This window comes from Podarcis muralis, chromosome 3, assembly GCF_964188315.1.
Source record: "Podarcis muralis chromosome 3, rPodMur119.hap1.1, whole genome shotgun sequence".
NCBI classification, from domain to species: domain Eukaryota; kingdom Metazoa; phylum Chordata; class Lepidosauria; order Squamata; family Lacertidae; genus Podarcis; species Podarcis muralis.
The window spans coordinates 92,945,565-92,957,916 of NC_135657.1; the positions used below are offsets into that span (position 1 = coordinate 92,945,565).

The window sequence follows — 12,352 nt, forward strand, 5'->3', positions numbered from 1 at the left end:
CCACACCCATTTTCCTGGGTATAAATCTCACTTGATTCAGTAGGATTTCCTTCTCAGTGGATGTCTATAGGAGTGGGTTGTTAATTGTCTGTAAGAATAATCCATCTCAGTCTAAACTTTCCTGCAACTGTAGGACCAAAAGGGGCGATGCTTGCAGGCCAATCCTTAGGAAGCCCAATTCAACACTGGATTGAGCTGTGACCAGTGCACTGCAAGGGTTAGGATGTGAAGAGCACTTGGCAGCTAGCTTGTGTTCATCAGTGAACCGAATGCCCCATGAATTCAGGTTCCTTAGGAGTTTAAGAAGTGCATCTCCAATTGTGAAATCTGAATGGCAGGCTTTAGAGAATGTCAGCTTTCTAAGTTTCCTGCCGTTCACGTTAATCCTAATACATGAAAAGCCAAGCAAGCCAATTAGTCTTGAAGCATTTTCAGTCTATTCCTGGAAAAGAGCCGACAAAATAGTTGCTAGGTTTCTATGACAATTTAGCAATGCTTAGATTCAGGCTCATCTTGAAATGAGTGCTAGGAAAGTCACAAGACCTTAATCAACACCCTCCTCTTTTATATTTGGCTGTTTGCCAGGTTGGAAGTCTTCCATTTCATGACATTTCCAGAATTCCATGCTTGGTAAAACAGCAACAAAAACCTTATTGACCAAACTGGGCATCTATGTAGATGTGTGTAAAATTATCCCAATGTTCCCCACCTTTTTTTGGGAGGGGGAGCCATTTCCTTAAAGGATGCCCATTTATTCTTTTCCTCCCTTTAACTCACCCTTAAAGGCATTCTCTCCAGGGAGAGTTTAAAATAAACATCTGAAAATGCTTGCTACTATGCTGGAAAGGGCATTATACCTGGGGAGTGCACTTACAATTTCAAATTACTCACAGGAACTATTATTAGAGTTGTATATACCCTGCAGTCAGCCTCTTCCTACAACTTCTGATGGCAGCAATTAACTTTACTCTTCTCTTAACTTGTTCATAAACAGAGGGCACTCCCTTTTGTAACTGTTTTATAATGTTTATGGGCTAGATTACTAGTTCCACAGGGCAGGGCAGGGTTAGTAAACCATATTTTTAAAAATAGACTAACCCTAACCACATTTAAGGGACGCGGGTGGCGCTGTGGGTAAAAGCCTCAGCGCCTAGGGCTTGCTGATCGCATGGTCGGCGGTTCGAATCCCCGCAGCGGGGTGAGCTCCAGTCTTTCGGTCCCAGCTCCTGCCCACCTAGCAGTTCGAAAGCACCCCTAAGTGCAAGTAGATAAATAGGTACCGCTTTCTAGTGGGAAGGTAAACAGCGTTTCCGTGTGCTGCACTGGCTCGCCAGATGCAGCTTTGTCACGCTGGCCACGTGACCCGGAAGTGTCTCCAGACAGCGCTGGCCCCCGGCCTCTTAAGTGAGATGGGCGCACAACCCTAGAGTCTGTCAAGACTGGCCCGTACGGGCAGGGGTACCTTTACCTTTAACCACATTTACTGGCAAACAAGTGCCCCAGTGCAGAGCATAGGATGGTTTGATTTCAAAAGGATTAGGCATCCAAAAGTCTATGCCTCTCCTCGCTAAATTCTATATGCATAGACTCCAGGTTTAATCGCATTTACTCGAGAGCAAAACCCCCATCAAAATTAATGGGATTTCAGAATAAACCCGGTGAACATGATTGCACTTCTAACCCCTTGTTAAGTGTGCCTACAGGAAGGGCCGGCCTTCCAGAGGGCCTTCTTGGTAGTGGCTCCAACCCTGTGGATGTCAAGGAGACGAGTAACTATATAACTTTTAGAAGACATCTGAAGGCAGCCCTGTACAGGGAAGCTTTTTAAGGTTTAATGTTTTATTATGTTTTTTATATGTGCTGGAAGCTGCCCAGAGTGGGCTGGGGCAACCCAGTCAGATGGACGGGGTACAAATAATAAATTACCGGTATTATTATTATTCGATGAAGCGAAATGGGAATCGGCACCTCCTGCCCCAACCACTTCCACCGGTGGAGTGCCCTGGCTCTCGCCGAACTTAGCGGCAGCCAGGGTGGCACCTCAAGGCATCGCCGCTTGGCTTCTCTGTGTGCCTCCGCCCAGTGCCAGATTAAACGCTGTGGAGGTTCCTAGGCATTCGAAATCTTGCCCCCCCCCACCTCCCTGCAAATTATCTCCCTAATACTTGGTTGCAATTTTCTTTCAAGACCAAATCAATATTCTTTTGATCCATTGCCTCACAGAGTGGGGCAGCTCTGCATACAGTCACATGGCATAAACGTGTTATATGGGATATAGCTCTTAATGATAAATTAACATGTGCTGTTAAGGTAAGACAGGGAATGTGCAGGAGAAATGATTTTGAGGAGATATGGAAGGTGTTTGCATAATTTGTGCTGTTATAACAGGAAAGGGGTCAAACCATCGCATGAGGTGCTGAAATTTTGGGAGGTTGGCTAGTTACAATGGAATGGTCTCAGTCAGGGCCGGATTTAGGTTCAATGAAGCCCTAAGCTACTGAAGGTAATGGGGCCCTTTATATGTCCAGCTGTCTTTTATTAACAAATTGTCGCTGTTTTTTGTGTTGAATATATGATAAATTATGGACCTAATAGGTATCTAAAGCCATTTGCACATAACAAAATATGTATTTTATTGTTGACCTTATCTTATATTTTGGAAATGTACATCCAGTCCCCCCCCCTTTAAATTTTTTGGTGGCCTCCAAGAGAGTGGGGCCCTAAGCTATAGCTTGTTTAGCTTATATGTAAATCCGGCACTGGTCTCAGTGGTGGGGTGCACATTTTTTATTCTTATTTATTTATGATTATTACTTGGTCAAAATAAAATAATAAAAGGGGGGGAAAGAACTTCCCGGAATATGTGTGTGTGTGTATATATATATATATAATGTGCTATAGATTTTGTTTCCTTTTTAGCTCCCTCTTCACAACCAAGAGGTGTATAATATCAACGTGATAAAATAAAATAAGGCAGGAAGGTGCATAGCTGTCAACTTTTCCCTTTTCTTGCGAGGAATCCTATTCGGAATAAGGGAATTTCCATTAAAAAAAGGGAAACGTTGACAGCTATGGGGAGGTGCCACAGGGCTCTTTGTTGCACAGTAAACGGAGAGGTCGGGTCCCCCCCCCCCCCACTCTGTGGAGCTCTTGACATGGGCGTAGCCTGGATTTTTGTTGGGGGGGGGCCGACAGAAACTCAGATTTATATTGATTTGTATTGATTTGCAGTGAGGGGGGGGGGGGGCTTGGCAACCCAGACCCAGCCAGTCAAGCAGACCCAGCCCAGCAGCGCTCAACCCCGAGCAGAGCACGCCTCCTGCGTTCAATCTCGCCGCTCTCAGGCTCGCCCGCCTCAGCCCGAGAAGGAGGAGGAGGAGGAGGCCAGCCGCGCCCACGTGACCGCGCCGAGAACGGAGCGAGGGGCGGAGAAGGCAAGATGGCTGCTGCCGCTACTTGCGAGGAGTGGTGAAGGAGGAGGAGAAGCTCCAGACCCTCGCCGGGCTCTGAGGCGGCCCTGACGCTGCCACGACGACCCCCTTCGCCCTCTTCCTCCATCCAGGGTCTCCCGTTCTTGCTGGTAAGGGGCGTTTGATGGGCGAGGGGTCTCGGTGGGAGGGTGGTCGTGTGAACCTGTCAAAACAAAGGGAAGTGGAGCCGGCACCGCCCAGCATCCTCTTCCTCCCCCAAATCCCACCACCTCGCAGTCAGGCGGAGGAGCCATGGTGGGAGGCACGGAATAGCGGTGGTGGGGCTGGTTGTCGCTGCCCAGTTACTTTTGGAGGAAGACAGGTTGCTGCTTTAGCCTCTTCAGTATGTATTTCTTCCGCCCTCCCCCCCCCTTCCTCGATGACGTCCCCGAACGTGTGAATGTTTGGGACGCGTGTCTGGGTGGGTTCTTCTCTTCAGTCCCCGCTTGTTTACGGTGTCAGTCAAAACCCCGCGAGTTGGCGTTGTCTTGGTGGTGAGAAATTGTAGGAAAAGGGGGTCGCTGTGTTAGGCTGAAATCCTGCACTCGTTTACCTGTACTCAGTGGGGTTTATTTCTTTACCTTTTCGCCCTTTTATTTCTTAGTAGATGTGCGTGTGGGTTGTGCTGTGTCACAGAAAACACACCCGTCTTTTGTGTGCCTGAAAGTCTAACCAGTGTAAATCTCCCCGTTTAGCCTTTAAGGAGCCACTGTTTTTTGTTTTTTCCTAGTGGGAATGAGTAATTGGTTTTCGCCTAAGGAAACAAAACAGACAAGTAATCCCATCTACCATGGGATCTCTTGTAAACCTGTGTAAAAGCAACAGTCTCAGATTTAACTGTGTGTGTGTCCTTGCATGCATACTCATAAGCAATACCTATTGACTTAAATGAGCCTTACTTCCAGGTAAGTTTATTTCTTTGCTGCTTTATTGTAGCCTTGTCAGCCTTACAGATTTTGGTGCAATACTTGAAGGACATCTTGAAGCTTATTGACAAAGGAGACGCTGTCTAAGGATGGTTGATGGCTGAATTTTGTTAGCATTGTTATCTTAACATTTTTTAAAAATCAGAGAATAGAATTCATACTATTGGCTGTGTGCTAGGTGCTGTGCAGACACAGTGTCTAGTTGATTTGTAGTTTTAAGAAATGCAAGAATGAAAGTGAATGGAGAAATGGCTGGAAGCCTTCCAGGTTTTATATGTGCCCTAAGAACAGAATGGCTTTTTTTTAAGAACATGAAAAAGTGGAATTTCAAAAACAGCACATGGTAAGTCTGAGCAATAATGGTTGCCAGCTCCAGTTAAGTATGTGGTGTCTGAATGGTATTACATTATTCGTGTGAGTGGGTGGAAGGATATATTGTGATCAAAAATATTATCACTGATTGTGATTATAGTAATTCCTTTATTTTTAACTTTTATTTTCATTCAGTTAGCTATTTATTTCATTTTCTTGTAACAGGAGAATAACTGGAGAATATTTACTGAATTACAGTTGTAGAGGAATTAATGTGTTGAGGGGTGGGGAATCCAAGAAAAGGGAAGCAACAGTGTTCTATAAGAATTTGTGAAAACAAATGATTAAGAATGAAGAGTAGCATTAATTATTTTGAAAGTGGTGAACCTGCTTATTATTCCTACATTTGACTGGGGAATCATTATATAGGGTTTTCTGAGATGAATACATCCAGTGTTTAAAATCTAAATGTTCCTGAGGTTATTAATAATTATGCAGTGTTTTTAACTGTCTGGTGTTGGCCTCTTCATATTCACTTATTTATACAGTAGTACCTCAGGTTACATACGCTTCAGGTTACAGACTCCGCTAACCCAGAAATAGTACCTCAGGTTAAGAACTTTGCTTCAGGATGAGAACAGAAATCGCATGGCGGGGGCGTGGCAGCAGTGGGAAGCCCCATTAGCTAAAGTGGTGCTTCAGGTTAAGAACAGTTTCAGGTTAAGAACGGACCTCCGGAACGAATTAAGTACGTAACCAGAGATACCACTGTACATATCTGAAGAATTTTTATCCTTCTCTGACCAAAAAAGATCCCCAGAGTAGCTGTTCGCTAATGAGATGTGCCTGGTGCTAAAATTAATATTTTTTTGGCTTTAGGCGAAGGCTTTTCTCTCCTAGGCATTTGACACTTAACCTGCTGGGTGTTTAAATTGGTCTGGCTTCTGCTAGTTATGAGATGTTGCTTTTAGAATTGTGTTGACAAAGTGGTTGGTTGTTGTTGCGTCTGTTTTTAATTCTTATATATTGGGTTTTTTTATATCCGGTGGCTATAAAATAGTATAAATAATAAATAATAATTAGAGATCAAAAGGGAGACAGTCCTTGTCCTCAGACTTACAGTCCAAAACAGGGGAGGGCTGGAGGGGAGGAGGAAAAAGTCAACCTAGGCCCCAGGTATTAGTTACAAACTCATAGAACGAACAGCTCGGATTGGAACTATTTTAGAGAGATGACGAGCCAAATGTTTCTGCGCTCTGAGTTGGGCTAATAGTGGCCCTGCTTTCACTCCCTTTCCTATAGTCTGATGAAATAGCTTTTGCCAGGTAACAATTCATGGAGGGAGGAATATAACTGAATGCATTACAAATGATTGTGTTGTACCTGTATAGTGTTCTTACTAATGGCACCTGTTGTGTGTCTGTGCTAGGTCTGTTTGTAGCCTTGCAGATCAGTGAGTGATTGTGTACATAATGGGTAGGCAAACTAAGGGCCGGGGGCCGGATCCGGCCCAATCACCTTCTAAATCTGGCCCGCGGACGGTCCGAGAATCAGTGTGTATTTACATGAGTAGATTGTGCCCTTTTATTTAAAATGCATCTCTGGGTTACTTGTAGGGCTTGCCTGGTGTTTTTACATGAGTAGAGTGTGTGCTTTTATTTAAAATGCATCTCTGGGTTATTTGTGGTATTTATTTTAAATATTTCTAAACCACCCAATAACAGTTTCTCTGGGCCAGTGGTGTCACTTAGTTAGTAGACAGTCAAGTAGTGTAAAGAAGAAGAAGAGTTTGGATTTGATATCCTGCTTTATCACTACCCGAAGGAGTCTCAAAGCGGCTAACATTCTCCTTTCCCTTCCTCCCCCACAACAAACACTCTGTGAGGTGAGTGGGGCTGAGATACTTCAGAGAAGTGTGACTAGCCCAAGGTCACCCAGCAGCTGCATGTGGAGGAGCGGGGATGCGAACCCAGTTCACCAGATTATGAGTCTACTGCTCTTAACCACTACACCACACTGTAGAAATGAATTTCGTGGAAGATGGAAATGGGCGTGGCACATGCTGGCCCATCCCACCTCCTTGTGTAGATCAGAGTTTGAACATGGAGAGAAAAGGCTTAACCACTCTGCCCACTCTTGCATATAGGGCCTGAATGTGGAAATACTCAAGTTATGGTAAGTGTGTGGTCTCTCCTGGGTTTCCTACAGTGTTTGACTAACTGCCCAGGTCATCTAAGGCAGTTTTAATATGTTTGTATTGGGTAGTCTGAATATACTACTGCTGGGTGAAGCTGCCATCGTGGTCTTGATATTGATGTATCACCCAAGCCTAGTACTGTATATCCTAATGAATAAAGAAATTAACACCTTAGAAATGTGTTTCATAGAGTGCATTTCCTCTTTTTGAGCTAGGTATAAGTGTTGCTAACACAGGAGAAGAATTGAAATGGGGGGAAAACCAAATGAGTGTTCCAGCCATTACAGGTTTGGGATTTCTGTTGAGGGAGGTGCTGATTTAAGTTTTGGGTGTGAAAGCTGTATCTGATGCTGCTGCAAACCATCCTAGATAGGACAAAATCAGATGATGCTTTGACTTATGGTAAGACTTTGTCATCAAGCAATGATAGGAAAATTATGAGCTTTCTCCTAGTCAGAAGCAGAAATCCTAACAATAGCACTATGACACACAACACACACACACACACTGACCCACCATTGGCAAATCCTAATGAAGAGCAACTACAACGCCTCTTTGTGAACCCTGCTAAAACTTCCTTGGCATTCCTGAAGCTTCTGGGGTGGTGTGATGGCACTAATGGTTTGAAAATTGGAGATAAGTATCCATTCTGCATATTGCAGAGAGATGACTGCAGAATCTGCAGTTGGATCTGATAGATTGTAAATGGATCTGAACAGCAGGTATCACCCAGGCCTAACTGGTATTGTCTGCCTCTGTCCTAGACCTAGTTTTTAGTTGTGTTTCTGCAGGAATAGCTCTTGCTGTCTCATCCCTTGGCTGTGTCTGTAGTTGGTATAACACTTATCCCTGTTTTCAGTCCATATATAGTTACTGATTTCTAATATTTTTGTACTTGGAAGTTTCAGTTGCTCTTTCAAAAAGTTTCTCTTAGTCTTTAAGGTACAACAATACTGATTTTTGTTTTTGCTGCAATAGATTAACATGGCTACCCATCTCGAAATGGTTAGAAGTGAGTTTGTGTGGCCATGGTAGACTTTCATGTGTAGCATATGACTTGCAGTAATTGACAGATGGAAACAGACAATAGTGCAGAAACTTCCTTTGATGTGCAGCAGTATGCAACTCTTTTAAGAGTTTTCTAGGAAGTTGCATAGTAGACTGTTTACATGGCAATTTTTAGAAACTGTTAATTATGAATAAGGCAAGCAGAATATGGCAATTACTTGGAATAGCATGGTTAAGAAGTAAGTGTTACTGTTGAGAGCTATTATCTTTCAACCTTTTCCATCTGTCTTAACGGCAAGTTAGATTACTGTGAAATTCTTCTCCTGTAAAGGGAGTGCAATATGTAACCATGCCAAAATCTGTTCCATATTCTATTATTCCAAGCTTATAACAGACAGTATTAATATTTCACAGTCAGTTAATACTAAGATTCATTGTAAATTTCAAAGGAATTCTAGAATAAATGAAAGTGCAATCCTGTGTATATCTACTTGGAAGTCAGTCCCATTCATTTTAGTGGGACTTGCTTCCAGCCAGGTAAATGGGTATAGGACTGCAGCGTGAAACTATGACTTTCAAAAGCCTCCTCCATCTGAGTTATTGGAGGTGGGGAAATCCTGGTATTTAAGTTGGCTGATAAGTTTGGAAATATCTACAGTAGTACAAAAAACATTGGTCAAATCTGTATCCATATATGCAATCTTTTTATGTGAAAATTTGTCAAAAATACCCCCCCCCCCCCGCAACAAGTCTATAAAAGTCTAAAATTAACTTACTTCACCATTGCATATATGTGGCTGAGGGCAACATATGTTGATGACACTTCCTGGACTTATATGTGGGTTGCTTTTATGTGGAACTGTCTGCTGACAAATGCCGGCTCCCTCGGTCTGTAAAGCAATATGAGCGCCGCAACCCTAGAGTTGTCTGCGACTGGACTTAACTGTCAGGGATCCTTTACCTTTACCTTTTTAAGGCAACATAAACATGCTGTAAATAATTTTTTTCAAAAGTATTTTACTTCCCCCTTTTTATTTAAAGAAAATTGGTACAATGCTCTTGATATTACATAGGTTTAGCCTGTCTTGCAATTTATATTGAATCTCAGGCAGTTGTGAATGTTGCCATTTCAAAACATATATGCTCTGTGTGATTCTTTCAGGAATTTGTTTTTGGCTTCACTGATGTGTTTGGGTTTTAATGGTGATTGTTTGCTTCCAGTTGCTTGGAATATTAACTTCATCACCATTGCCTTGTTACATTTTGTCTATTCTAGCAAGCCCCCACTACCATTGTACAACATTTTTTTTGCGTATAATAGTGACTGGCCGCATGCCTCAGTGTCTGCAGCTGGAGAGGAGAAAGGTGCTAAGAGTAGTTGCCAGGACTAAATTACATGGTATGGAAGTAGAGAAAGAAAGCAGCCTTGAAAGTCATTAATTTACTGCATGTTTACTCACCTGTTTGTTTCTTGTTCACCTCTTCCGTATGTTGATTTGGGCTGCCCCTTTCTCCATTCTGTCACTTTATTGGCTCTGGTCATTAGAACTAGTTTGGCTATCTCCTTGCTGCTGTTTGCAGAATCATTGTTTTATAGCCTGTTAGGGATAGGCACAGAAGGTATGATAATGGCATATGAGGGTTTGTTACATATCTCTGGTAATTGGGCTTTCTTGTCCTTAAAAGTCGGAAAGGGTTGGAGGGTGGATTTGATCTAATTCTTGTACAGTTGAGTTGTACCTTGAAAGTCGAATGGAATCTGTTCTGAAAGTCTGTTTGACTTCCAAAACGTTTGGAAACGAAAGCCCCGTCGGACGTTTGGCTTTCAAAAATAGTTTGCAAACTGGAACCGTCACTTCCAGGTTTGCAGTGTTCGGGAGCCAAAACGTTCAAGAATTACCGTAAGCTGTTCAAAAACCAAGGTACGACTGTATTATGAAAATAATTTATATTAATAATAATGTTTTTGGGGAGAGCATCTGGGATAGCCTCACAGATGGTGGGGAGCAGAAAGATAGATGGCACGAGGAATGAGATGAGAGTTTGTTTTCCACTTTGAGTTACTGCTTGAGGTATGCTACTGCTTGCCTTGGTCGACCGGGTGAGCAGCAAACTGCATGGCTGATAAAGATATTATGTGCTCCACTGGTTCACTTCAGTTGTCCATTTAACCACAAGTAGTAAGTTTAGCAGGTCAAAGATAATATTTTACCTTAACATGGCTAATTTACTGGGAATAGTCCAGAGACCAAATATGACTACCTGAACATGCTAACACGCAATAGGTGGGTTGTTGTTTTTCCACTCCGTATGAAGTTGGAGACCTGTGGGGAGTGTTAAAAGCACACAAAGGCTCAAAGCTTTTATGACTGAAGAATCTGTTAAGGCCATCTCTAGGGCTCAGGCTTATCCCACAAAGCAATGAGACTTCTCTGTCTTAGACAGGAAGTGCAAAGTTACAAACACCAGCTTACCTCAAATGCTGCCTCAGCAGCTGGACTTTCTGCCCTTCAGGCTTCTGTTTTCATTCACCTATACCACCATATTGCCTTTTAGGGTCAGCAATCTAAAGATTGGGTCACCTCTAATGCATCACCGAATGCTTTTACTCACATGTATAAAATCAGTAAGATTGTTGTCAACCTTAGCTCCTTGTTTCTCTACAGATGGCAACATGTATGGCTGATAAAACCCCACAGGGTGCACACATCGGTCTCTTACATATGCACCACATTTGATGTGCCCTTAAGCGACTTACTTTTTTTTTTTTTGCAGGGGACACTATCTATCCTAACAGACTGTTGAAGGCAACATTATTTCCACATTACTGTAGCATCAGTCGCTTGCGGTTTATATTGAAGTTGCAGAGTAAAGCAAGCGACATTAAAGAGAGTTCTTTGCCGACTCAGCAGCTAAGTTATCACAGGAGTTTGAAATGTGCAAAATGCATTTATAGCAAAGCAGCAATTGCGTCTTACTTTTAAGCAGTGTATATGCTGGAAGCGTAGGTAGCAAGCTTCCAGAAACCACATTCAAATCAAGGCTTGGTAGTGTAATTAGGGGAAAGTTGACCCAGGTATCCAATCTGAACAGGAGTGCAAAACTGGTGAAATTATGTGATGTTTTCTTCACTGTTTAGGATAGCTAGAAATGTTTTCAAAGCAGTAGGTAGCAGCTTTGTAAGAAGGAGCCAGTGCTTTTCAAGGGCTGTGAATCCAGTTTTTACTGACAATTTCAGATGAAATATATGATTTATCTCTCAAATTGTTGTGTAAAAATTTGTATGGTGCCTGGTTGTGCTTGGGTGTGGTAAAGGTAAAGGTACCCCTGCCCGTACGGGCCAGTCGTGTCCGACTCTAGGGTTGTGCGCCCATCTCACTTAAGAGGCCGGGGGCCAGCGCTGTCCGGAAACACTTCCGGGTCACGTGTCCAGCGTGACGAAGCTGCTCTCGCGAGCCAGCACCAGCGCAGCGCACGAAAACGCCATTTACCTTCCCGCTAGAAAGCGGTACCTATTTATCTACTTACAATTAGGGGTGCTTTCGAACTGCTAGGTGGGCAGGAGCTGGGACCGAATGACGGGAGCTCACCCCGCCGCGGGGATTCGAACTGCTGACCATGCAATCGGCAAGTCCTAGGCACTGAGGTTTTACCCACAGCGCCACCCGCGTCCCCTGCTTGGGTGTGGTAGGACACAGAATAGAGGGACCTGACCTAGTTGTGGAAGTTAGTTATTGCTGCTCATCTCAACTGTTATGTGCATACTGGATAACTGAGAATATACGACCCGATAGATGTCATGTAGGAAGATCCATTGTATTCTGGGGAAGGTGTGTTAATTTTTTTATAGTTGTTGTAAGTTACGTGCATGACAGAAATTGCAGATGAAATAAATTATTTTACAAACTAAGTTACTAATCAAAAATTTACCTCAAAATAATTCGTAATATAAATTATAGTTCTTTTCAGTAAATTTCCTACCTTTATGATTATGTCTCTAATGCACTGCCACTTTTATTAGACAAATTACCTCCATAGCTCCAAACGGTCATTCTCTCCTAGGTTTCTACTTGGCTTGCAAATGTGAGGCTTGCAACCATGAATAAATAAATACAGAACAGGCTCATATAAGTTTACAGCAATTAGTAATCTTAAACAGGTAAGATGGCAGGTCAGAGATCCTGGGTTTATATTAACTTCAGTCGTCAGTGGTTTTGATGCTGCTTTTAAAGTAGGAAAACTAAGAAAGTAACATACCTCTGTAATCTGTATGGTGTAATATGCATAGTTCAACATTGCCCTGAAAACTGGTTATTTCAGTTTGTTATAAAAATCAGTTTCTCCCCAAATTTGATCATCTGTGCTTTTCCTTCTGTAGTTGTAGAATGTTAGCAGAATTGTAGTCCATGTATTATTTTTTTTACTTTGCTAATAATGGT

At 42.8% G+C, this 12,352-nt stretch overlaps 1 protein-coding gene across 7 annotated transcripts in view; it reads left to right on the forward strand.

Annotated features, from left to right (window-relative positions):
* Nucleotides 1–3,347: 3,347 nt before the first annotated feature.
* KIDINS220 (kinase D interacting substrate 220) overlaps nt 3,348–12,352 on the forward strand; it is a 58,849-nt gene continuing 49,844 nt past the window's right edge. For 3 of the 7 annotated variants that reach the window (XM_028722489.2, XM_028722490.2, XM_028722493.2), the window contains exon 1: nt 3,349–3,580. The gene's annotated coding sequence lies outside the window, so the exon portion shown is untranslated. Of the gene's footprint in view, nt 3,581–3,677; nt 3,814–12,352 lie in introns of those variants that run through there. The other 4 variants (XM_028722486.2, XM_028722488.2, XM_028722492.2 and 1 more) reach the window with 3 other exon arrangements.